The sequence below is a fragment of the Vicugna pacos genome, chromosome 1 (assembly GCF_048564905.1).
Source record: "Vicugna pacos chromosome 1, VicPac4, whole genome shotgun sequence".
NCBI classification, from domain to species: Eukaryota; Metazoa; Chordata; class Mammalia; order Artiodactyla; family Camelidae; genus Vicugna; species Vicugna pacos.
This window is the reverse complement of record NC_132987.1, coordinates 60,881,007-60,905,940: the sequence shown is the minus strand read 5'-3', so window position 1 is coordinate 60,905,940 and position 24,934 is coordinate 60,881,007. Positions and strand designations below refer to the sequence as shown.

General features: G+C 43.3%; 1 long non-coding RNA gene across 4 annotated transcripts; it reads right to left on the bottom strand.

Annotated features, from left to right (window-relative positions):
• Positions 1-1,777: 1,777 nt before the first annotated feature.
• Positions 1,778-15,567, bottom strand: LOC140697642 (uncharacterized). Of its 4 annotated transcripts, XR_012074825.1 has the most exons (5): positions 14,718-15,567; positions 12,094-12,186; positions 10,286-10,473; positions 6,277-6,624; positions 1,778-2,002 (listed from the first exon to the last, which is right to left on the bottom strand). It is a non-coding gene; the product is annotated as an uncharacterized lncRNA (long non-coding RNA). The 4 variants fall into 4 exon arrangements; XR_012074841.1 differs by lacking the exon at positions 6,277-6,624; XR_012074873.1 differs by lacking the exon at positions 10,286-10,473.
• Positions 15,568-24,934: the final 9,367 nt, after the last annotated feature.

Sequence of the window (24,934 nt, the reverse complement as noted above, 5' to 3'; positions counted from 1 at the left end):
AAGCAATGACCTATAATTTTCACTAGTTTCTGCGGGTGAGGATTAGTCATACGTCCGCCTAGACGGCAGGGGCTGGGAAACCTCCTTTAGCCTGTGGGCCCAGGAAGTGAGCCTGGCTAGGGAACACAGTCAACTCTGGGCTGCAGGGCTGACTCACAGGAGCAGGGGCACCTGTGCCGCTCACACCTTGTGTGACTTTCATAGGCTGGCCCACCGGCAGGGGGCTGCCCTGTTAGGAGGGAGGAGCTGTTGGTGACCCCAGTAGAAGGGAGTTTCCTTTGGTGCCTCCTCACCCCAAATCACATCCTGCTGCCCTGTCTGGGCTGTCCCTGGTGCAGGTTGGCTGGGAAGTGACCAAGGCAGTTCCTCTTGTAAATGGCAGGGCCCTGTACTTTGTGTGAATTGTGGTCAGGCTTTTCCAGGCTGTACACCTGTAATGCTCCTTCCAACATTGGGATTTGATGAATATTCAGGAGCTTTGGGTTCTCACCCTGCCTCTACGAATATCTTATCCTCTGATCTCAGCGGAGCCCTTTCTTTCTGGGTCTTCGTGTCCCTAACTGCAAAGGGGGAGGGTTGGCCCGGATTACAATGTTCTTTCTGGGACTGAGAGTCTACTTCCCCTTAGGGACTAGCTGGAATCAGCCCGCTTCTACCTCTCCTTAGCCCTTGGAACGGAATGAGGAGTTCTGGCTGTGATCTTTGGCCCCACCTGATCCTGCCTCAAATTGCTTAACAGACCCGGGGACTATTGCAGCTGAACAGCTGCTGGCATTCTGTTGCTGGCAACTATCCCAAAAAAGCAATGGGTAGAGGGAGAGACCCAAGGGTGTGTGTGCCAGGGCCAGAGGTCAGATTTCAAGGCAGCAAAACGTTCTGCCTGCTGCGACCTTTGTGAGATCCAGGTTGTGAGCAAGGCCTAGAGCACCCCTAGGTGTGAGATCATGTACAGCAGTCAGGGTCCCAGCAGGCAACAGGTGCCTACTCAAAAGTGTTTAACGGCTGTTGGGGAGGAGAAGAAGAGCTTAATGAAGGGACTGTGTACAAAGGTGTATCCAGAGTTAAGGGGCCAATACAGAATAGTGAGGCCCCTTGGGACTGGATCAGGCCTGAAGAGCAAGGGGAGGAGATGGTGTGGCTGGAAACTGTGGGAGCTAGAGTCATGGGACAGGGGCCTCCTGACAGAAGCCAGGGCTGCAGATGCACATGATTGCTGCCTGAAGCACAGTAAAGCAGGCAGGAAGGCAATGGCATGGAGTGGGGAATATGTCATCCTGGGATCTCTTCCCAATGCCTCCCATTAGCCCCACCCAATAAGAAGCCAAAGGGATAGGGAGCCTGGTGATGCAGTCATGGAGGACACAGAGGGCAAAGAACAGGGCTGGGAAGGGATGGTGGAGGCACGTGGAGAAGAACCAGGGCCCAAGTCTCAGGTCTTACCCAGTCTTTCCCCCATTCTCCGTGGGAAGACTTTGAATGGCTTGGACCTGGTGGTACACTCCCACCGAAGTCCCCAGCCATGTGGGTGACAATAGGAATAATGAAGATGGTGATGTTATTTTGTTTATATAACCAGATTCTCCCACAATAATATCTGGTTACCTGGAGCATCTTGCGCAGCATCTGAAGGAGCCAGGGTGAATTCTTGGCATCTTTCCTTTGAGATTGCTTTTAGATACAGATTTGGACCCTGTTCTGCCTTTTTCCTGAGTGGTAACACTAGCTTTCTGTCAGTCCTTTGAGAGTTAGAAGACTGGGATAAATTTAGACCAGAGAGTTATTGTACCAGAGCCAATATTTTAAACACTTGATTTTTTACATGACCTTGACCTCTGTGCCTTGTATAACCACTTATTTCTTGTCCTTGGCTTGACCAGCTTCTCAGTCTCTCGCCCCCATGCTCATGTGTCTCTCCGCGCCCCCGGCAGCTCTGAAGAGTTGGTGTGGTCAGTGAGACTGGATGTTGGGCTGTGCTCAGTTCCCACTCCATCAGATACCATCACTGTCAAAACAAAGTCAGCTATGTGAAAGCCCTCACCATTCCCCCTGCCTCCTTCTGGAATGCACTGTTCTGACTCCATGTAAAAAGCAGCCATTTATAAGCATGAATTGGTACAGAAAACAAGACACAAAACCACAAAAGTGAATATGACATGGCATAGCATGAAACCGGAGCTGTAAACAGGGAGACAGAGATGAAATCATAAACAAGATGCCTTTTCAAGATTAATATCCATGAGATATGAGGGCCAAAAAATTGGACCTCAGGTATTTCTTTTACTTTTCTGCATATCCACACTCACTATGGAATTACTATCGATAGCTGACTTGCTTCTGGCATTTAAAAAACTCTTTAAACAAATGTGACCATGCCTCTTAGCATTACTGAAAAAGAAAAAAGAAGGGAGGAGGGTATAGTTCAGTGGTAGAGTGCTTGCCTAGCACGCACAAAGTCCTGTGTTCAACCTCCAGTACCTCCACTTAAAAAATAAGTAAATAAATAAACCTAATCTCCCCCCAAAAAGGGAAAAAATGTATATATATTTCTTACCCTGCAATAAAAAACTCTTTAATAGTTCATGAAATTAATAGAGTATGGACAGCATTTTTCAAAACAGTGAAATAGAGTGAAAACCATCATAAGCATCAGAGTGTATTGCACAGAACAAAGTGTTGGATAATGCAGGCAGACAAACGTGTGCTGGGTGTGAATGTAGGATGCGCTCTGCTGTGGGCCTCTGTGTTGAGAGTTGGCTGGGTGTCAGGGCACTTGGGCATTGGTTCCAGCACAGCTCTTAAATCTTCCAAGTGGCCTCCTCTAGACAGTTGTCCTCTCTGACCTTGGTATCCTTATATGAAAGTGATACATTTGGACCGAATGAACCATAAGAGCCTTTCAATCTCCCAATTTAACACATATCTATTGAGTACTTACTAGATGCCAAGCACTGGGGATTTAGCAGCAAGATCTTGCCCTCCCTGAGTTTGTATTTTGGTGGTAGTGGTGGTGGGGTGATGTCATACAATAAACAAACAAATGAATAGATAAAATGCTGAGTGGTGATAAGTGCAAAGAAGAAAGATAAAGCCAGATAAGGGAGCTATAGAACAATGAAGGGAGGGGATGCTGTTTTAGATGAAGTGGGCGGAGGAGGCCACTCTGATAAGGTGATATTTCAGTAGAGACCTTAAGAAAGTGAAAGGATCAAGGCACACAGATATCTGGGGAAAGAATAGATTCTGCCCAGACTGAAAAGTGCTTGCCTTGTTCCAGGAAGAGGCCAGAGTGGCTGGAGCAGAGTGAGCCAGGGGCAGGGGCAGGGGCAGGGGAGCATCAGAGAGAGGGGCACAGGGCCAGTGAACATGAAGCCTGGAGAGGGTGTGACCTGATCTGACTTATATTGTAAAAGGACCCCTATAGATTGTAGGAGGTTAGTTAAGAAGTTTCTAGAATACTCCAGAAGCAAGATAATGATGTCTGGTTCTAGGATGGTAGAGAGAGGAGGTGAGAGGGATTCTGAAAATATTTTAGCGGTAAAGCAAGTAGAATTTGCCAATGGTTTATATAAGATGTGAGGGACAAAGAGGAATATACGATGACTTCAACATTTGAGACCTGAGCTGCTGGAAATGAAGAGTTGTGATTTACAGAGGTAATGAAGAAGATGAGAGAAAAAGGTTTGAGGAAGAGAGGTGAGGAGGGAGATGCTTATGAGAAGTCAGAAATATAAATCTGGAGAGAGGCTTTTGGGAGTAATCAGCACATGATGATATAGAAAGTCACAGGGCTTGGATCGGTGACCTAGGGAGGAGTCGAACAGAGATTACAAGAAGCCCCGGGCCCCTCCTACATAGAGACCCAGAGGATGAGAAAGGACCAGCAAACTTGATTTGACCCTGTGACTCCTTCCAGAAGAGGTTGCTCAACGAGGAGAGGCAAGTCTGGAAAATGTGAGTTTTGTTTTGAAGTAATGAGTATGACTTTCCTATCAATCATTGCCAAACCCATCATTCCTGATTGCAACAAACATAACATCTTGCACCAGCCTAGGTAGAGGACTGCTGGCAGGGTAAATGGAAATATGTATCAATGGACTCGGATTTTCTTCCAGTTTCTTGGTGTTATGAAAAAACTAGGTGAATTAGAGCTTATTTGCTTTCAGCAAATGATTCCCTGCTGGAAGACATTGATTTCCAGGGCTTCCCCGGCAGCTCCCAAGCTTCGCAGACAGGCTGCAAGACTGGAAGCCCAACTTGGCTCCAGTCAATGCCACAAAGACTAATTGCAGTACCAAGTTGTGAACTCTCCTGAGAATTCCTCTCTTTCCCTGAAGGCCAGAGAGACCTGCCTCGTGATGGACGCTTCAGCACATGCTGTTTCAGTGCTTTCTCAGGCTGCAGGAAAAATCTGAAGAGAATCAAATGTAACCCTTGATTCAATAAAATGTGTCCTGGGGGAGGGGTGGTGGTGTGGGGTATAGCTCAGTGGTAGAGTGCATGCTTAGCATGCATGAGGTCCTGAGTTCAATCCCCCATACCACCATTAGAAAAAAAAAAGTCCTCTGGAAAAAGGATTCCAAAATGTAATGTTCATCAAAACATGTGGGACTGCAGGGTGTGTCTTTCTGTTAGTGCTGGATTTCGACTGGAATTTCTGTGGGCCATTTGGCTGCAGCAGCAGTTGGAAGGCCGTGGTGGCCACGCCAAGATTAGAGGGGAGAGCCACGCATGGCTATATTAGGAGCAGCCACAAAAGGAACTAGCAATTTTTGCACCTCAGGAAAACTTCCTAAACTGCTCCCCCCAACCCAATTGATTGTCCTTTGCTCTTCGGGCCTCCTTCCTTCCCCCTAGCAACAAATTCTCTGATTCAATTGTGACTTCTCTGGACGCCTAAGCCAGGAAGCCATGCATCCCAGAAACTGTACCTTGGGCCTCACCCTCCCTCTCCTCACCCTCTTTGCCCTTAGAGCACCAAACTCCTGAAATAACTATGACTGGCCTGCAAGATGGTTGACTAGATTTGGAGGCTCACCACCTAACAGACTCAGTATGGTTAACTATTGCCTAAATCAAAAGTGAAACCCTGCTGAATTTTCTCCAGCCTTTTGAGAGCACACTTGTCAGGGTGAGGGGACGGCTGGCAGCTCTGCTCCCCTGATCAGAAGGGTGGACAGAGAACAATGCTGGAACCAATCTACAGCCCAACAGAGAGTCTGTTTCTGTTCCGGTTCCTGGCTGTACTGCCCTCCCCAGACTAGGCATTATTTTAAAAAGTCCTTCGCTAGTTTCCTGTTGCCTGCAACCCAGGGGCTATCCTTGGTGGCCTCTCACCCAGATCATTACACCATTTAGACTTTCCATAATAGTAAACCATATCCTCTTAAATGTACCCTGGGCATGCATGTGCTTGCGTGCGCGCGCGCGCGCACACACACACACACACTCTCTCTCTAACATTCTATTCACTACGGCCTCAAGGTCTTTACCCCCAGAGTCTTCCCACATCTCTGGGCCTTTGTCCCAGTCTTTTCCTTGTCCCTTGGCTCTCAAATCCACCTTCCCAAACCCTAAATTACCCTGTCCTCTGGGCCATCAGGGCTTGCCATGGTCTGTATGGCACTCAAGCTGGCTGTGTGGGCCCCTGTCTACCCCCACCCCCTCCCCAATGTCCAAGCACACGGGAGGCTGAGCTCTTTGAGGGCAAATAGCACTGACACCAGTCACATGTCGGGGGCTCAGGCACTTTCACAGAATCAAATTAAAGGAGACTGCTAATTCAAAATGGTACCAGGCTAGCAGCTCCCATCTTAGTTTCTGCTACTTTCCTGTATAAAGACTCCAAAAAAGAAAGAAAACCTGGCACGTGGCCTCGGACTTGGGCACATCAAAGGCCCTCCAACTGTGGTTCCAAATAGATTGTGCCCAGGGACTTGGTCAAGGCAGCTACCTGAGCATAGGCTTAGAAAGGAGACCCCCTTTCCTCCCTTTGACCGAGCAATTCTCTTGCTAGGAATTTATCTTAAGGAATAATTAAGTATGCTGATAAAGATTTAACCACAAGGGAAAACAGGAACAAAGTACATGCCTACAAGAAAGGACAGGCTGAAAAACTGAGGTAAATCTGTGTGAGAGTGTACTGTATATCCAATAAAAACTATGTTCTAAGGTTATGTTTGTTGACATGCGAAAATGTCCATGATTTATCATTATTAGCAAAAAAAATTCAGGTTACAGAATAGAATATGTCGTCCAATTTTTATAATAAAAACCTACCACTGATACATGCAGAGGATAAAGTCTGGAGGAATATACGTCGGAGTGCTGACAATGGCGATCTCTTGGTAATGGAATTATGGCTAATGGTTACTTGCTTCTTTTAGCCTATTTGTTTACTTAGACAATGAACATGTACTTCTCCATTAATATATAGATGGTATTAATAATAAATAGAGAAGCAACAGAGTGCCATGCAAGCTGTCTCTTTTCTTCTAAGCTCCAAGACCCGGTTCTCTGAGTTTCAATTTTGGCTGTCAGGAACAGGCGCCGATCTTTTGACAACAGATTTCATCTGCCAATAACTTGCTGCAGGATCCTGGAGAAAGTTCCTTAACTTTTCTTTTTCTGTAAAATGTGCATAAAAATAGTGTCTAAGATGGGGGGAGGGTATAGCTCAGTGGTAGAGCGTGTGCTTAGCATGAACGAGGTCCTGTGTTCAATCCCCCATACCTCTGTTAAAAAATAAACAAAAATAAATAAACCTAATTACTTATCCTGCAAAAAATAAAAGATAAATAAATTCATTAAAAATTTTAAAATTACCTCCTTGCCCTCTCCACCAAAAAAAAAAAAAAGTGTCTAAGGCAATTCTATGGAGAAAAGAGTCTCCCAAACACAGGGTGCTGGAACCACTGGACATCCACGTGCAAAAATATGAATCTAAATACAGACCTTATATCCTTCACAAAAATTAACTCAAAATGGATCCTAGACCTAAATGTGAACCACAAATGTCAAAACTCCTAGAAGATAACATAGGAGAAAATCTAGATGACCTTGGGTATGGCCATGACTTTTCAGATACAACACCAAAGGCAAGATCCATGAAAGAAAGAATTGATAAGCTATATTGCATTAAAATTGAAAACTTCTGCTCTGTGAAAGATGCTGTCAACAGAATGAGAAGACAAGCCACAGGCTGGGACAAAATATTTGCAGAAGATGCAGCCAATAAAGGACTGTTATCCAAAACAACCACTCCTAAAACTCAACAATAAGAAAACAAAACAACCTGATTAAGAAACAAATACCTTGTGGGGAGGGTATAGCTCGGTGGTAGAGTGTGTTCTTAGCATGCAGGAAGTCCTGGGTTTAATTCCTGGTACCTCCATTAAAAACAAAAACAAAACCAGAAGTACATGGGTACTTAACACTTTCTGCTCAACTTTGCTGTGAACCCAAAGCTGCTCTATGAAAATAGTCTGTTAAAAAAATCTGTACCTCACTGGATTGCTGTGAGAGTTAAATGGCTTTATTCTCGCAGAGCTGTTCAAATAGCTCCTGGCAAATAGTAAGCATGCAATACATTTTAGCTAAAATTAAGTCAAATCAGCACACACATACACGAGAAAAGGTTTTTTTTTTTAACGCAAATGAAAAAGACTTTCTATCTGGATGGAAAAGTCTAAGGACTTCATGCCTAAAACTCACAGAACCTGGCATATTCTAGATGCTTAATTGTGAACAGGTAAGCAAAGGACTCGAACCCTGAGAATAAATGAAATTGCTTAGGGAGAAAGTGTGGCATGAGGAAAAGAGTGGGCCCAGGTTTGGGTCTTCCGCCTCTAAATGTCATAATCAGCTAGAGAGAGAGAGAGAGAGAGACAGGCGAAGGAGACTGAGAAATGGCCAGATGGGAACAAGGAGTGTTTGGTGACTGAAAACCAAGAAAAGAGAGTGGTTCAGGAAGGAGGAAGTGGCCGGCTGTGCTGGGTGCTCTGCTGCGAGGCCGGAGCAGAGAGGGTGTGAGGGTGTCCCTCAGGTAACAGAGGTCTCCATGACTGTGGTAGATGTGGCTGCGGTGGAGTGGGAGGGGCTGAAGAATGATTGACAGATACTGAAACAAGACGGAGTGAAGACAACTTTCAAGAACCTTGGGAAGGAAGCAGAAAGGCATTAGCAACCAGAAGGGAAATTTAAGACACAAGAAAGTTTATATTTGTTTATTTTGCTATTAGGATGGAGTGCCTGAAGCAGGTCTTTGATTTGGGGGTGTGTGTGTGTGTGGAGGTAATTATGTTTATTTACTTATTAATTTGTTATTGGAGGTACTGCGAATTGAACCCAGGACCTTGTGCACGCTAAGCAAGCACTCTACTACTGAGCTATACCCTCCCCTGCGGGAGCAGGTTTAATCGAACACTGATGAGAAGGGATGCTTTCTCCATGTCCATGAGGGGCAGGAAGAGCATGAGGCAGGTGGGAGGGTGAAACAATCCCCATCAGAGACTTTTTTTCTTTGTGCAGTAGGAAGCCAGGCCATTTGCAAAGACTGAGGAGAACTGGAAGAGCTGTGTGGTTCAGAACAGGGCGGAGAGAGTCTGACAGGCTGAGCAGAACAGCCATAGATGGCAAACGATAGCCTATGGGATCCTTATACTGCTGCATTCCTTCCCCAAGTTCTTCCCATCTCTATTTCCATAGCCAAGGATACTGAGACCCAGAGAGAGGAAGTCATTTGTTCAAAGTCACACAGCACATTAGGGGCAAAACTTTGCTTGGGGTCAGGTGTTTGGACCTCCAGTTGAGGGCACAGCCGTTCTACGGCAGCCATCACCTTTCCTGTGTCTGCTCTTCACCTAGTGCTGTTCTGTCAGGCTCTTTTCAAAGGATGGGCTCCTGAGTCTTACCTGATGTTGCATCATGCCTCTGCCCTGCCATGCAAAGCCTTGCACAGAGAGGGGACCCAAGCAGTATCTTCTCAGCTAATGAATGATTAGAAATCAGGCTGTCCTTCTATTTTGCTCTTCTTAAAGGCAATTCCTTCCTTATGGAATCCTTCCTCTCTCACCCCTAATTCAGAATCAGCCAAGGGGAGGGCAGAATGAGCACCTCATCTCTTTGTCCTCTAGGATAACAGATGCCAATTCCTATAGTATCTGCTCTCCTACACTGGGACACGGATGATATATTTACTTATGTACACTTCATCTTGTTCTGGAAAAGACTGAATGTTCCTACAGTGCATGCGTTGCTAAAAAAAACAGTCCTTGTGTTTACGGCGGTTGTCCCAATGCTCCACATAACTGGATCTGTCTCTCACAGATTCTACTAATTAATGGGTGGCATTTCCTCAGGGGCCTGGGAACTCACTTATGTAAATGAATGCAAAATAGATGGCTCATTAGAATTCCCACCCCCAAAACTTGTCACATTATAAAGATAGAATCAGGAAGGAGCAATCATTAATTATCCACTCAGCAGGCTAGTTGAACTAATATATACATCTTTACTGTTACACAGAGGTAACCGTATTCAAATGCCAATAGAGGACCTATAATCTTGCTCTGGTGGGTACTCAGATGACAGAATCAGAGATGCAGAGAGCATAACAGAGTGGACCTCTGCTCTAGGCTTGGGTCCATCACTATCTTTCTAAATCTCATCTCTTTTGGGTCTGTTTCTTGCTGGACCTGATAAAATGAAGTAAGAACTTTTGTAATACAAACTATTTCTGCCTGTGGACCAGGCCTCTCGGGACTTTGATGTCCCCTCAGGCACAGCAACCAGCCGCTTGTCCTCAGGGCAGTCAGCGCCTATTAGTGAGCCAGAGGAGAGTGGTGCCACTAGTCAAATCATTCCCTTGTGACCTGCGGGAGCTCTGTGTCTGGTCCTGGATGTGCGTCCTGGGGTCTGAAACTCTGACTGGAGCACTGGAATGCAAGGTAAACTGATAGGCGTGTTTAACCTAGTGACATTTTAATGTTCCTCATCACTTTTTTTCTTTTAATGGAGGTACTGGGGATTGAACCCAGGACCCTGTGCATACTGGGCAGGCACTCTTCCACTGAGCTGTTACCCCCCACCCCCCATCTCTTTTTAATAGCTGTGCAGGACTGACTCTGAAAGATGTTTCTAAGAAACTCAGTATTTGAACCTCTCTATAGGTTTGGCTAGTGGATTCTATATGAAGATAAGGCAAAGATCAAAAAATAACCTGACTGGGACCAAACAGTCTTCCTGTACTTCTGTTTCATTTCCATTTCCTGAGCCCCCAAATCCTTACCATGAGCCGGGGACTATCCCCGGGCAGGTGTGCAGGCCCAGGCCAGGGTGGATCAGAGCACGAGGAGCTTGCAGAAAGATGGGTGAACTATCCTCAGCTGAGGGACCCCCAGCCTCTGGGCTCACAGGATCAGGCTACCAGGTCCTGGGAAGGGAGCTATTCCTCCAGAGCAGGAATGAGTATTCTGCCTGGAACACACAAGTATCCAGGTGCCAGAAAAGACTGTTAATTCTGTGGTTGTAGGTAGGACTTTTCCAGGCACTGGGAATTTCAAGGTGGATAAAACATGATCCATGTCCTCAAGGAGTTCACAAGTGGCTGGTCCTGAAGACGAGCTCTGTCTAGGCCTGGGAGGTCCCAAGGGAGCATCCAAAATCAAGTTCCTGGACAGGCCAGACCCTCAATATCCTTGGCCCTAGCAGTGTTGTGCCAAGAAGGCCTGGAAAGCCAGTTAGAATTTGCTCCTTTTCTGCACAGTCAGTGGACTTTACTGCAGTAACCACTTTCCTCTCTAACCAGGCACAGCTTTATTAGAATGCTAGAAAATTATTGTTTCCTTTTAACTTTCTACTGATGATGACTCCTATTCAGTCATTGTCTTTAGTTCCCAATGGAGGAAGGAAATAATAAGGTGCCTTCAGGCACCTCCCCTGCCTTTTAAATTATGAAGTGCACCACATTCACAGAAGAGTCTATGGACAGTTTAACGCTAAATAACAAAGGAAAGGTTACCCACGTGGGCCTGAAACCCAGCTGTGTGCCCCTCCCCAGTCTCTGCCTTCCCTGACTACTCCCATCTCTCTAGATAACCACTGTACTGATGTTTATGTTAATCATTCCAGTTCTCTTTACAGTTTTTTGGGGTGTCTGTTTGGAGGGTTTTTTTTGGGGGGGTAGGTAATTACATGTATTTATATATTTATTTTTAATGAAAGTACTGGGGACTGAACCCAGGATCCTGTGCATGCCAGGCATGCACTACCACTGAGCTGCACTCTCCCCGCTTCTTTGCAGTGTTGCTCACCATATCACACATCCCTAAGCAATCTATGGCTTAGAGCTGAGTGACACAAACCCAGCTGTGTAAGGAAAGAGCGTCACTGACACCATCAGATGGGGTTTCCCAGTGAGACAGGCTGACTGGCATCACTGGGGGGCAGTATAGCTTCAGCTTTCCTGAGTTTTCAAAAGCTTCTTCTGGGGAAGTCAGAGGGCAAAGCCATAAGTAGAGGCTGATTCAGGATTTGTGGGGCCTGAAGATTATATAATTTGGAGGACTCTAAGAAGAGTATGAGTTCAAATTTTCAAATGTTGAGTTATGCACAGGGCTTTGAGAGGGACACATATGAGTAAGGGGCTAACGTTTCATGAGATGCTGGTAGATAAATCCCTGGCCATGAGGGCTCACCTGTGTCCAGGCATCTGGGAGATCTGCAGTGTGGGTGAGGCACTGAACAACTGGAAGAAATAGGGTCAAAAGGACAGGGCTGCTTTGTATTTTCTGCTTCTAAGCTTATCGTAGCCCATGTCCAGCTCTTAAGAGTAGGTCAGAGAAGAACACTTCAGAAACAGGGGTGTTTTGTGAAGTGAGGGTTCTCAGCTGATCCTCTAGAAGCAGAGCATAGAGAGATGAGTAGGAATTTCCTTAATTATGATGAAGCCATGACAAACACAAACAAACCTGTCCTCAAATTTAAGCGAGGGTGTACTGTCAGTGGGGATTTTGGTGATGACAGTTCTCACCATGTCTGTTTCTTAGTTAATCTCTGTGTCTGGTATACAGCTATTATTATGGGATTTCCTTTTACCATCCTCTGGGGAAATCCTTGTCTCTCTCCTGTTTTAGATCCTCCTCCTTGCTTTATTCTGTCTTTGAGTGGAGAACATTCTTCAGTAGCTTCCTGAGAAAGGATAGGTAAAACATTTTGAGATATTACATACTTGAAAAATGTTTTTCCCACTCACATTCTCAACTGGTAGTATGGCTGGGTATAGAATTCTAGATTGGAAATGACATTCTTCAGAATTTTGAAGGCTTCATTGTATTGTGGCTTCTAGTGCCATTCTGATTCCTAAACTTTGTATATGACCCACTTTTTTTCCTCTCTAGAAGCAGTAAAATCTCTTGGTCTCTCAATGGTACCAGCCACTTACGGATTCTTCAGTCTGGCAGTTCGTTCTATTCTTGAACAATACCATTGGTTGTTCCTCCTCCTTTTTTATCTGTCTTTTTCTGGAAACACTGCTATTTAGATATAAGTCCTTCTGAAATTGTACTCTAATTTCCTCCTTTTCCTCTCTTATTTTCTGTCTGTCTTTTTGCTGGGAAATTTCCCCAGTGTTATATTCCAACTGCTGTGTCGAGCTTTTTATTTTTACACAGGCAGATAATTTTCCTTTCATACTTTCTTATCATTTTCTTTCTAACTACAAACGTATTATATGCACATTATTTAAAAATTAAGTATTACAAAGATACTTCACATAGAAAGTAAAAGACTTCTCTAGTTCCATTTAGTAAATCATGAAACAGGATAGAGTCCAGAAATAGACCCATGCATAATATCCTAAACCTTTGTATATGAACAATATTGCATATTTATTTTCAATAAAGATACTGTGTAGTAAGAAATGTGGCCTCCAAAGGATTTTAGTTCCTGAGAAGCAACCTCTAAACCCTTGGAATTTCCTGAGCAATAGGGATGTCTTTGTTTTTCATGGTGGGCCCTGGAACTACACCTGGTATTTTATGTCAGTGAGATGACTCAGAGTGCGGACTGGCCATACAAGAAAAACCAAGCATGTTATTAGGGGCTTGGGGCTTTGAGTCACATGATATCAGCCAAAACTGCAGGGATGAGAGGGCTGGAGATGGAAGTCAACCACCTGGGCAATTGTTCAATAAATCATAATGGAACCTCAGTACAATCTCCAGGCACTAAAGCTCAGGTAAGTTTCTTTGGTTGGCAATACTCTGTGCATATTAGCACATGTCAATGCCAATAGGGTCACACATCCCTGATGATGAGAAAAGTATTGTATTTGAACACTCCCAGATTTTGTCCATGCATCTCTTCCTTTGGCTGGTTTTAATTTGTATGCTTTTGCTATAATAAAACCATAATTGTACGTATAAAGCTTTCTTGAGTTCTGTGAGTCATTCTAGCAAAATATCGAATCTGAAAGTGGTTTTGGGAAAACCCCAAACTTGCAGTTATTGTCTGAAGTGAGGGCAATTTTTGGTGACTGTTCCTTCTGACTGTGCAGTTTGGAAAATCCCTTAGAGATGCCAAGGCAATTCAATAAGAAAATGGCATTTGTTCCCACAAGTGGTACTGCAGTCAATTGATATCCATATGTAAACAAATGAACCTCAATACTTGCCTCATACTATATACAAAAATGAACTTGGAATGAATTGGAGCTATAAATGTAAGAGCTAGAAATACAACATTTCTAGAATGAAAAATAAGTGAAAATCTTTGTGACCTGGGGTTGGGTATATATTAATATATAGGAGATCACAAAAAGCAGGAAACATGGATGAATTGGACTTCATCAAAATTGAAAGGTTTGTTCTTCCAAAGACACCGTTAAGAAAATGAAAAAGGCAAGCCACAGGCTAGGGGAAAATATAGTTCACGCTTGAACAATGCGGAGGTCAGGGACATCAACCCCTTCACAGTTGAAAACCCATGTAAAATTTTATATTTGTATCCAGATGTAACTACTGGGGTCTCCTGTAGACTGGAAGCCTTACCCATAACATGAACACTTGATTAACATTTATTTTGTATGTTATTTGTATTATGTACTGTATCCTCACATTAAAGTAAGTTAGAGAAAAGAGAAGATTATTAAGAAAATCATAAGGAAGAGAAAATACATTTACAGTACTATTCTCTATCAGTACTATAAGTTTATGACATCACTTTATAACATGAATCATTTATATATCAGTACCTACACCGATATTGTCTTATATGATGCAAAACACTGTAGATGTTATATATATTACTAACACAAGACATTAAAAATGAAAAGATAATACGGAAAAGAAATTCATAGTTACTTAAAGGTATAACAGTTTATGCAGTGATAATGAGGAAGCAGCAATATGATTGCTTTGTGGTAGCCTAGTGTGGCTGACACGGTTGCTTTATGGTAGCCTAGCCTAGACACTAATGAATGAATCGTTATACAATTTTTATGGCATGCAGTATTACAGTCATACTCATAGTACAGGAGTAGAAACATTGTTACATTTTCTAATAAGCCACTTACATGTAATAGTAGGCTGATGCACAGTTACTCCAAGTATGAGAAAGAGAGAGAGGGAGGCATACTGTATAGTAATGTGACTTTTGAAAGCAGATCTATAAGATAGTAAGAAAACGAACACATTATTAACCTTATATTAAATATCACTCACCTTCTGCCTATGTAAGGATCGGCTATCCACTTCAATACAAGTCTAGCACACGATGTTCTACATAATGAATCCTTAGGTAGTGATGTTGATGGTGACCCAAACACTTCTCATAGCTTTTACCGTGCACTTACTAGATTTTCATATGAAGACACAACAGATGCTTATTAACTGTACAGCATAATAGTTATTTACTAGTCATTAGGTAGAAGTGGCTTTTCATAAAAGTCTTCATCCTCGTCGTCCTCAGGTTGAGTAGGCTGAGGAGGAAGTGGAGAAGGGGTTGGGGTTGGTCTAGCTGCCTCAGGGGTAGCTGAGGCAGAAGAGATGGAGGAGGTGGAAGGGGAGACAGGAGAGGCAGGTACATTCAATGTAATTCTACAGAAGTATATTGCAATTTCTGACTTTTTTCTTTTTCATTTCTCTAAAAATGTTTCTAGGTAATCTCAATCCTTTTTCTACCATTTGCTTTTGTTTCAATGCCCAAATAACTGAATGGTACAGCTATAAAAGAAGTTGAAAATAGCCTTGAATAATCAGAACCCTTCTGCCGAATTGTCAAATGTCAGTTTGTTTCCTAGCACTGCTTCTTCTATGTCTTCTTCCTCATCGTCTGGCACTGGTTCGAAAGCAGTCATCCCCATCAAGTCATCTTCTGTTAATTCCTCTGGTGTGCTGTCTGTTAGCTCTTGAATGCCTCCAACGTCCATATCTTGAAACCCTTCACCCCCCTACCTTTTATTCCACATTCACAATCTCTTTCCTGGTTTCCGTGATTGGCTCTGTCATAAATCCTGTGGAGTCATGCACAACATCTGGGCAGTTCTCTCCAGCAGGAATTTATTGTTTTGAGCTTGATGGTTAATAATGGCATCTTCAGTGATGTAATCATTCCAGACTTTCATGATGTTCTCTCTGCTCAGGTTCCCTTCTGGAGTGTTGACAATCTTTACATAGGGTACCATGTGGAATGAGCTGTAAGGGTCCTTGTGACCCCTGATCTAGAGGCTGAATTAGAGACGTTGTGTGTGTGGACAAATAAACCACTTTGATGGCTTCAGTATTGAACTCATGAAGTTCTGGGAGACCAGGAGCGTTGTCTAACATCAAAAGAAATTTAAAAGACAGTTCCTTACTAGTAATGTACTTCTTGACTTCAGGGACAAATCATCAATGGAACCAATCCAGAGAAAGTGTTCTTGTTGTCGGAGACTTCTTGTTATACAACCAAAGACTGGCAGTTGGTGTTTATCTTTTCCCTTCAAAGCTCAGGGGTTAGCAGCTTTGTAGATAAGGGCAGTCCAGATCATGAACTCCACTGCATTTGCACCAAACAGTAGAGTTAGCCTAGCCTTTTGTTTTTTTTTAAATTTCAGACCTTTTTTTTTACTTTTTTGTTTGTTTTGGGGGGGGTAATTAAGTTTGTTTGTTTGTTTATAAGTGGAGGTATTAGGGATTGAACCCAGGACCTCATGCATGCTAGGCACCCGCTCTACCACTGAGCTATACCCTCCCCTGCTGTTTCCAGTCTTTGGCTGTGCATTGAAGGATGAATAGGAGTTAACCAGGTAAAGAAAGGTTGTGGATTAAATGAAATGAAAAATGTGTACAAAGGTACCAAGGCAGAAGAAAGAAAAGTCAATTCAGGGGTCATGTGAGTAATATCAGATGGCTCCACCCAAAGAGCACAGGAAAAGAGAAGCTGGAGTGAGTTCAGGAGTGGGTGGTGTGGATGTTTGTTTCCATTTTGTCTTGTTAAGCGTGCGCGCACACACACTGCATTTGGTTTCCCCCACTTTACTAACCTATGGTTTCTAGTGGAGTCTAGAAGGGGGAATATTTCTCATTAAGAAGCAATGCCTAGATGTTGCCTGGGGGCCCCCTAGTCACCTCATCAGCAAAAACTCAGGAAAGGTTGAGAGGGATTTATTATGAATAACAAAAGACTTTCCTCTCACTCCCATCACTCAAGAAATTATAAGGGTTTTAGAAGCTCTTGTATCAGGGAACTGGAGATGAAGACCAAATATCAATGTATTTCTTATTATATCACAATATCACACCTTCCTGTTATTTGCTAAACATAAGAAGTGGGTGCCATTTTTTAAAAGTAAAGAGTTCCTGGGGGTGGGGAGGGAAGGTGGGTATAGCTCAGTGATAGAGCTCATGCTTAGCATGCAGGAGGTCCTGGCTTTAATCCCCAGTATGTCCATTAATAAATAAATAACAGAAAGGCTTTGTATATATACACCATAAAATGCTGTATAAATTGAAGGGCTTCGCTCCATTTGTGTATACAATAGACCTAGAGCTTAAAGTGGAGGAGAAACACTGGCCCTCCTCATTCCACCTGCCCCCCCCATACAATTGGCCCCTGCTGGACATGTTTTCTAGGCAGTAAGAAGTTTCTGAGGGCCTACAATGTGCCAGAGGCTGTACTGGGCACCTAGGAGGGAAATGGAAGTTTGTGAAGACTCTTGCCTTGTAGGGAAGTTTATAGCCCGGGGGAAAGGAACAGATGTATAAAAAAAAAATCACACTAATAAAAGGAATCAATGATGTGTTGAAACAGACATGTAGCAAAGCTATGGAGAAAGGGGGTGGTGCTAATTTTGCCTGGAGCGAAATTGAAAGGAGCCCTGCAGAATGGGAAGGATGTCCAGGCAAAGTTTCTTTCTTTCTCCCTTTTCGTCAAAGGAAGAGAGAATTCCAGGGTTCCTCTACTCTGGACTTACCACCTGGGCTCTGTACCAGCTACTCCAAAAAGAGAAAAGGCCATGTCATTCATTCATCCCTCTCCCTGGTACCGGATGAAGTAGCTAATGTGTGCCAGGAGCGCTGCCCGCTGGGCCTTTTCTGGCTGTTCTCTGTAATTCTGGTAACAACAGAGTTGTGGTTGAGTTGAGCATTAGCCCCATTTGCCTGAGGAAACTGGGTTCGGAGCTAGGACTTGTCATGGTCACATAGCTAGACGGTGGCTGAGCCAGACTGGTGCTGACTATAACTTTAAAATCTACTGTCTCCCCTCTACTCCACACAGCTGCCTTGGGCCTGTGTCATAAGGCCGTGCAATGTTGTGTGGTGCACTCAAGCATACACACATAGCAGACGTTTGATACTTGTGTAGTGAATAAATGGAAAAATGAAGAAAACAATAAAAGACTAAACTTCCCAGTATGGGTGGCTCCTAGGAAGCCTGCCCCTGCATCCTGCAGAATGAATTCATCTTCCTTGTTATTGCCATACCATCAGCCAGACCGCAGGGTGCAGAGGGACTCCCCTCAGGCACTGTCTGGTGAAGTGTAGATGTGCCCAGTGAGAAGCCATGTTTGTACTTGAAGAGTCACGGCACCACCTCTCGTCCTCTCTGCTAGACTTTGTCACCATCTGCTCTGGGTTGTCACGACATGTGGAAAGATCTTGCTTTGCCTACAGGGCTGTAAGCTTCCTGAAGATAGAAGTCCCATCACTGTAACCAAACTGAACTTGGGTCAGCTTGCCAAATGCACAGCAAAGCCAGTCTACTGACACCAGTGGGTGGTGATGAAAGAAAGTACAGCTTTTATTGCAAGGTGCCAAGCAAGGAGAGTGGGGAGCTCATGCTCAAAAGATCGAGACTCCCTGATGGCTTTCAGGGAAGGGTCTTTAAAGGTTAACACCATTACGGGTGAGGGTCACAGACTGCATGAGCAGCTAGTGGACATTCTTCTGATTGGTTGGTGGTAAGGTAACAGGGTGGTATTTGGGGATCTTAATCATCAACCTTCTGGTTCCCACCAGTCTGGGGTCTACATGCTTGTGGAAATATGTGGTCACCATTCTCCACTAGGTTGGCGAGTTGCGGGAGCGTGCCTTAGTTTATGCAGAACCACCTAAAGACATGCGTCAGATTGTTATCTATGTCCCTTCAGGAGGAATTGGGAGTCCTGTGACTCTATTTTTCTAATCATTAACTGTTTGAGTCTCTTTTTTGGAAACATGGGGAAGGCCAAACAAAAGAAGCAAGGGACATGGAGGGGCTTTTGTACCCCAGGGGCCCTGCTGGGTTTCAGTACCCCCTTTTCTTTGATATTCCTCAATCCTGAGGGGAACAGGAGTGGGACAAGAAAGGGGATACAGTTCGGAGAGAGAGATTAATCATAAACTTAGTAGGGGAACTCGGTTTTAGGGGGACTTGGTTTCCTCGCCACCCTGCTCCCCACAGTCCCTGGGACAGACACCCAACAGCTGGGGAAACTAGAGCAGCTCTAAAATAGGGACCACCATCCACCACTTTCGTAAAGATTTACTGAAGCAGAGTTGTGACTTGAAGCCCTTTAAAGTATAATGTCAAAAATGATACAAATTCTATTTACAAACCAAAAACAGGCTCATGGATATAGAAGACAAACTATGCTTACCAAAAGAGAAAGGGTGGGATAAATTAGGGGTTGGGAAATAACAGACATATGTTTACTATATATAAAATAGATAAACAACAATGACCTACTGTATAGCACAGGGAACTATATTCAGTTTCTTGTAATAACATATAATGGAAAAGAATCTGAAAAGAAAACACATATTATGTATGTATATGTGTAACTGAATCACTTTGCTGTACACCTGGAACTAACACTGTAAATCAACTACACTTCAAAAAAATTTGAAAAAAACTATAATGTCAAGGTCAACTATTGTTATTAATAGAGTATGCACTTGATACATGTTTAACAAATGATTAACCAAAGATGTGAAAAAAAGTGTGATGGGAATAAGTGTTCCAGGAATTCAGATTAATGTAGGGGGAAGGGTCAGTGGAGAAGGGAGACTGGAGGGTGGGAGGATTTGTCTGCACAGGCGTATGGGAATGGGAGTGGCAGTGGGGTAAAATTTCCAGAAAGGGAAAGAATTGCACCAGCATTCAGTTCAGCAACAAGCACTATTTGTTGGCAGCAACAGCCTGGTTGCTGGAGTCTTGTAAAGGATCCTGTAAGGAAGCTGGGTTTTGGTAGCTCAATGACAGCTCATGCCAATTAAGAGTCACTTTGTGCTGGGCCCTGAGCTAAGTGTTTTATGTGGGTGACTTCCTTTAATCCTCACAACAGCCCCACGAGGTGGTTACTGTTATGATCTTGCTCAACTAAGAGGCCAGGAAATTGAGGCACAGAAGTTCATTAACTTACCAGAAGTCTAGTGAAAGCCCAACCATGCAGTTATTTAAATGCCCGACTAGGACTTTGAACTTCCACAGTGGCAGAGGGGAGCTGCTCAAGGTTCATGGACAGAGAAGTAACACAGTAATATGAGTGCTTCAGGAAAAAAGCACTGCAGTTTGGTAATTTGGACTTTGGCAACAATCTACCTGTTTTTTTTTGTTTGTTTGTTTTGTTTTAAATACACTGCTACATCATTCTTTTTATTTTTTTTTAGGGAGAGGGAGGTAATTAGGTTTACTTACTTATTTAATTTATTTTTAATGGAGGTACTGGGGATTGAACCCAGGACCTTGTGCATGCTAAGCTCACCCTCTACCACCAAACCACTGAACTATGCCCTCCCCTGCTGATCTGGTTTTTTTAAATCCCAGTTCTGCCGCTTGCTAGCTGTGCAATCTTAGACGTATTATTTAACTGCTCTGTGCCTCTGTTTTCTCATTTCTAAAATCAGGGTAGTAAAAAATCCAAGGGTTTTATGAGGAGTAAGTGAGGTAACAAATGTAGAGCACTTAGAAACAGTGGTGGCACACATGTGTATGACAACCATTAGTTATGATTAATATGTTAGTTATCTGCTGGATGGACTGGAGAGAGGTCAGAGGCAGGGAGGCCAGCAGGAGGCAAGGCTGAAGCAGCACTGCCCAGGGTGATGGCAACTGGAATAAAGAGTAATCTATTTTAAAGTAAGATTCAGTAAGATTCATTAGCTGGAAATGTGGGATAAAGAAGTTAATAATGACTCTCAGATTCTCAGTCTCATTAACTGGGAGTAAAAGAGCTTCTGATAGCAATAGGAACTCGGAGAGGAGCTAGTTTTGGGGGGCCAAGACCATACTTTGGGAAGCCATGTCAAGAGGACCCTGGGTTCTATTGCTAGCTCCACCACCAGCCAGCATATCACCTTGGCAAAAGTCTCCTTCCTCCTCTGGGCCTCAGTTTTCCCATCAGTAAAATGAACCTTTTACACTTGACATCTGAAAATTCTCTCCCGACTCCAATTCTACCTGAGAGGGCCCTGAAAAGAGAATGATGCTGATGATCTGGCTCAGGCTTTTTGAGGTTCAAGTGTAGGTGACTGGAGGAAGGCAGTAATAGAAAAGGACTCCCCCTTTTACTTTCTAAAAAATTGAATTATAATTGACATACAACACTATGTTAGTTTCAGGTGTACAATGTGGTGATTTGGTATTTTTATACATTACAAAATGATCACCATGATAAGTCTATTTATCATCTGTCACCATGTCACCATACAAAGTTATGACAATATTATTGACTATATTTCCTATGCTGTACATTTCATCCCTGTGACTCATTTATTTGGTAACTGGAAGTTTGTACCTCTTAATCCCTGTCACCTCCTTTACTCAATCCACCACCCCTCTCTCCTCTGGCAACCACATTTGTTCTCTATATCTGTGAATCTGTTTCTGTTCTGTTTTATTTATTAAATCCCACATATAAGTGAAATCTTATGGTATTTGTCTTTCTCTGACTTATTTCACTGATCATTATATCCTGTACATCCATCCATGTTGTTGTAGGTGGCAACATTTCCTTCCCTTTATGGCTGGGTAAAATTTCACTGTGTATATATATACACACACACATACACACACACACACACACACACACACACACACCATATCTTCTTTATCCATTAATCTATCAACAGGCACTTAGGTCTCTTCCATATCTTGGCAATTGAAAATAATGCTGCAATGAGTATAGGGGTGCATATATCTTTTCAAATTAGGGTTTTTGTTTTTTTGGAGAAATACCCGGAAGTGGAATTACTGGATCATACGGAGTTCTGCTTTTAATTTTTTGAGGAGCCTCCATACTGTTCTCCATAATGGCTACACCAATTTACAATCTCACCAACAGTGTATGAGGGTTCCCTTTTCTCCACATTCTTATCAACACTTATTATTTGTTGTCTTTCTGATAATAGCCATCCATTCTAACAGGTGTGAGGTGGTCCCCCTTTCTTTATGCCCCCTTAAATGTTGCACCTCAGACCCTGCAATAGCATCCTCAGCCAGGCTCTCCAAAACAGCCTGTCCCAAAGATCTCTGCACCTTTCAGGAGATTCTGGGAAGCAGTGTCAGAGAAAGTCAAGTTCAATGTTTATTTGATTTAGATGCACTCTCTACCACTAGATTGGTTCCTGTCTCAAGCTTTGTTGTACTACCAGATTAGAGAAGAAAGGGAAGATTGTTTTTAAAAGTTCATTGTCCTTAGCACCAGCATCAGGGACACAGCGACAGGGAAACTGGAACCTTTGGTGGTGGCAGCAGCCCAGGAGAGCTCATGTTTACCCAGAGGGCACCCCGACGGGGTGGAGCATCACCTGGCCAGACTCAGGCTGGAGCTGGCCCTAGGCAGGTGCGTGCAGCACACCTTCTGTTCAGACGGGCTGTGGGAGACCAGGCAGGCGCTTTTCTGAGAAGAGCTGCATCTTGAAATAGAGTTTCATATAAAGTAAAATAGAATGACAAAACCAAGGCTGAATAATGAACGTGCTGAATGCAGGCCAATCAACTTACCTAGAAACAAACACCTGCAAAAACATTTTTTTCAAATAAAGCACTATTTCCACAACATAGCAGAAGAGTGCTGCACCGAGGATGTGCCCCCTCCTCCTTTTTTTAAGCTGACAACCGTGCTTAGTCCACTTTCTTCAGGTTGGACAATAGTTGGAAATTAAATTTAGGAATTAAATTAATTCTAACATAGTGATTGATAGTCATTTAAAAACCTCTAATTGGCTCTCAGACTTAATGATTAGAGGCAACTTTGACATTAAGTAGGCTCTTTTAAGTTTACACAGAATCATCACTGTATGTCACTCTTGTCAGCAAATATTTATCAGGCATTTTTGTATTAAATAAGATCCAATTTGTTAAAACTATTTCAGACACTTTAAAGCACTCTGCAAAGATGTTAGTGTGCTTGATGTAATCAGAGACTCCAAAAATATCATGCCCCACATTTTACAGATGGGGAAACCAAGGCCTTGAGAAGCAAAGACTTACCAACGATCTTTCCCTATTTTTATATTCTATGTTTTTTTAAATTTGTATTTATTTATTTAAATTTTAGGGGGGTGTAATTAGGTTTGTTTGTTTGTTTATTAATGGAGGCACTGGGTATTAAACCTGGGCCCTTGTGCATGCTAAACAGGCACTCTACCACTGAGCTATGCCCCCCTACATCTTTCCTTATTTTAAATGGTAGTGCCAGGCTGTGATGATTCAAGGAGATGAAATACAAGTAATTGACAATCTAGCTCAAGAGAGAGGTCACTGAGGAAGGAAATCCATGGTGTTTAATTCGTTTGTGCTCCATTCAAACAGCATACCTGATGCTTCTGAGGGTGAACTGGAAACCTAGGAGCCCCAGTCTTCCAGGCAAGTTAGGAGAGACAGTAGTGACACCAAGAGCAAAGAGGGCAGAGAAGTAAACACATGGCTCCCTGGAGAGATGGTGGGCTCCTGAAAACGGATGGTGTCTTTCCTGAAACAAGTGGCCAGCCTCTAGGGAGAGGCCTGGGAGGTCTCTAGGGAGACCAGCACCCACAGGAGACTTCAATGACTGACTAAGTATCAATACAGAAAACATGGGGAAAGAGTGGGGCTTGGTGTGGGGAGAACCCATCCTCTGCCCAAATCATCCCACTGAAGTCAATCTCAGTGAAATAATCAGAAATATGGATAAAGCTTTATATGCTCCAGAATTATTTGTAATTGCCTCTGTTCTCCTCATTTCTCTCTTCCCTCCTTTCAGCAGTCATACTGAAATACTTGTAGTTCCTCTAAACATGCTGCATCCTCTTTCATTTCCCTAGGCTTTTATATATATTTCTCTCGCCTTTCACTTTTCATTCTTTACCATCCTTCTAGAGTGAGCTAAGTGTCACTTCCTTCCAGAAACATTTTCTGTCACTAAATCTTTTGGGTTAAATTGCGTCTCCTCAAAATTCACGTGTTAAGGCCCTGACCTCACCCAAAGCCTCAGACTGTGACTGTGTTTGGAGATAGGGCCTTTAAAGAGGTGATTCAGTTAAAACGAGGCCCTTAGGGTATGATCACCCCATCTGACTGGTGTCCTTCTAAGAAGAGGAAACTAGGATGCACAGACACCGGAGGTGCACACACACAGAGGAAAGGCCGCATGACGGCCAACTGCAAGGCAAGGAGAGAGAACTCAGAAGAAACCAAACCTGCTGACACCTTCATCTTGGAGTTTTAGCCTCCAGAACTATGAGAAAATACATGTCTGTTGTTTGTCACCCAGTCTGTGGTACTTCTTGGTCCGAACGTTCCTCTTTGAGCTATGGTAACCCCTTGTGCCTCCTTTTGTCACCTTGTTTTAATTGTGTTTGTCTCCTTCCCAGTTACTTTTCTTCCACCTTTTGAGTTCCTGGAAGTCTAGACTTACTAGACTGTTACATCCTCAAACCCAGCCCAGTGTCTGACTCCTGAAAGGAGTTTATTAAACTCTTGTTCAATAAATACAGAATGAATGAATTAATATGAACAAAACCGATAGGCAATGTAAATGATAAGCAGTGAGAAACAGGGTAAGCAAATTCTAGCTAATTCGTATGACTAAAACAATGCTTACAACACATTTTTAATAATATGGGAGAAGTGCTTATGTTCTTACCTTGAGTTAAAAAAAGGTAGGATAACAGATTCTACCTTCAGGATAAGCACAACCCTATTAAAATGAATCAAAAGTAACTCACAGGAAATATGCAAACTGTTCATAGGCTTTATGGATTTGTTTGTTCTAGTTCTTGTTTCTTATTTTGGAAATTTGTACCCATGGTGTTTCCTACTGAAAGTCAATCTGTACTTACTTCCTTTGTTATGGCTCTCTTTCTGTATTTCAATTTTCTGGTTTCTTATTTCTGTTTTCCTAGACTAGACTATGAGCTCCTTGGAACAGGAGCAGTGTTTTTATACTATTGTCTCCCTGGTGCTTGGCACATTCTAAGGTACTAAACATTTAGCC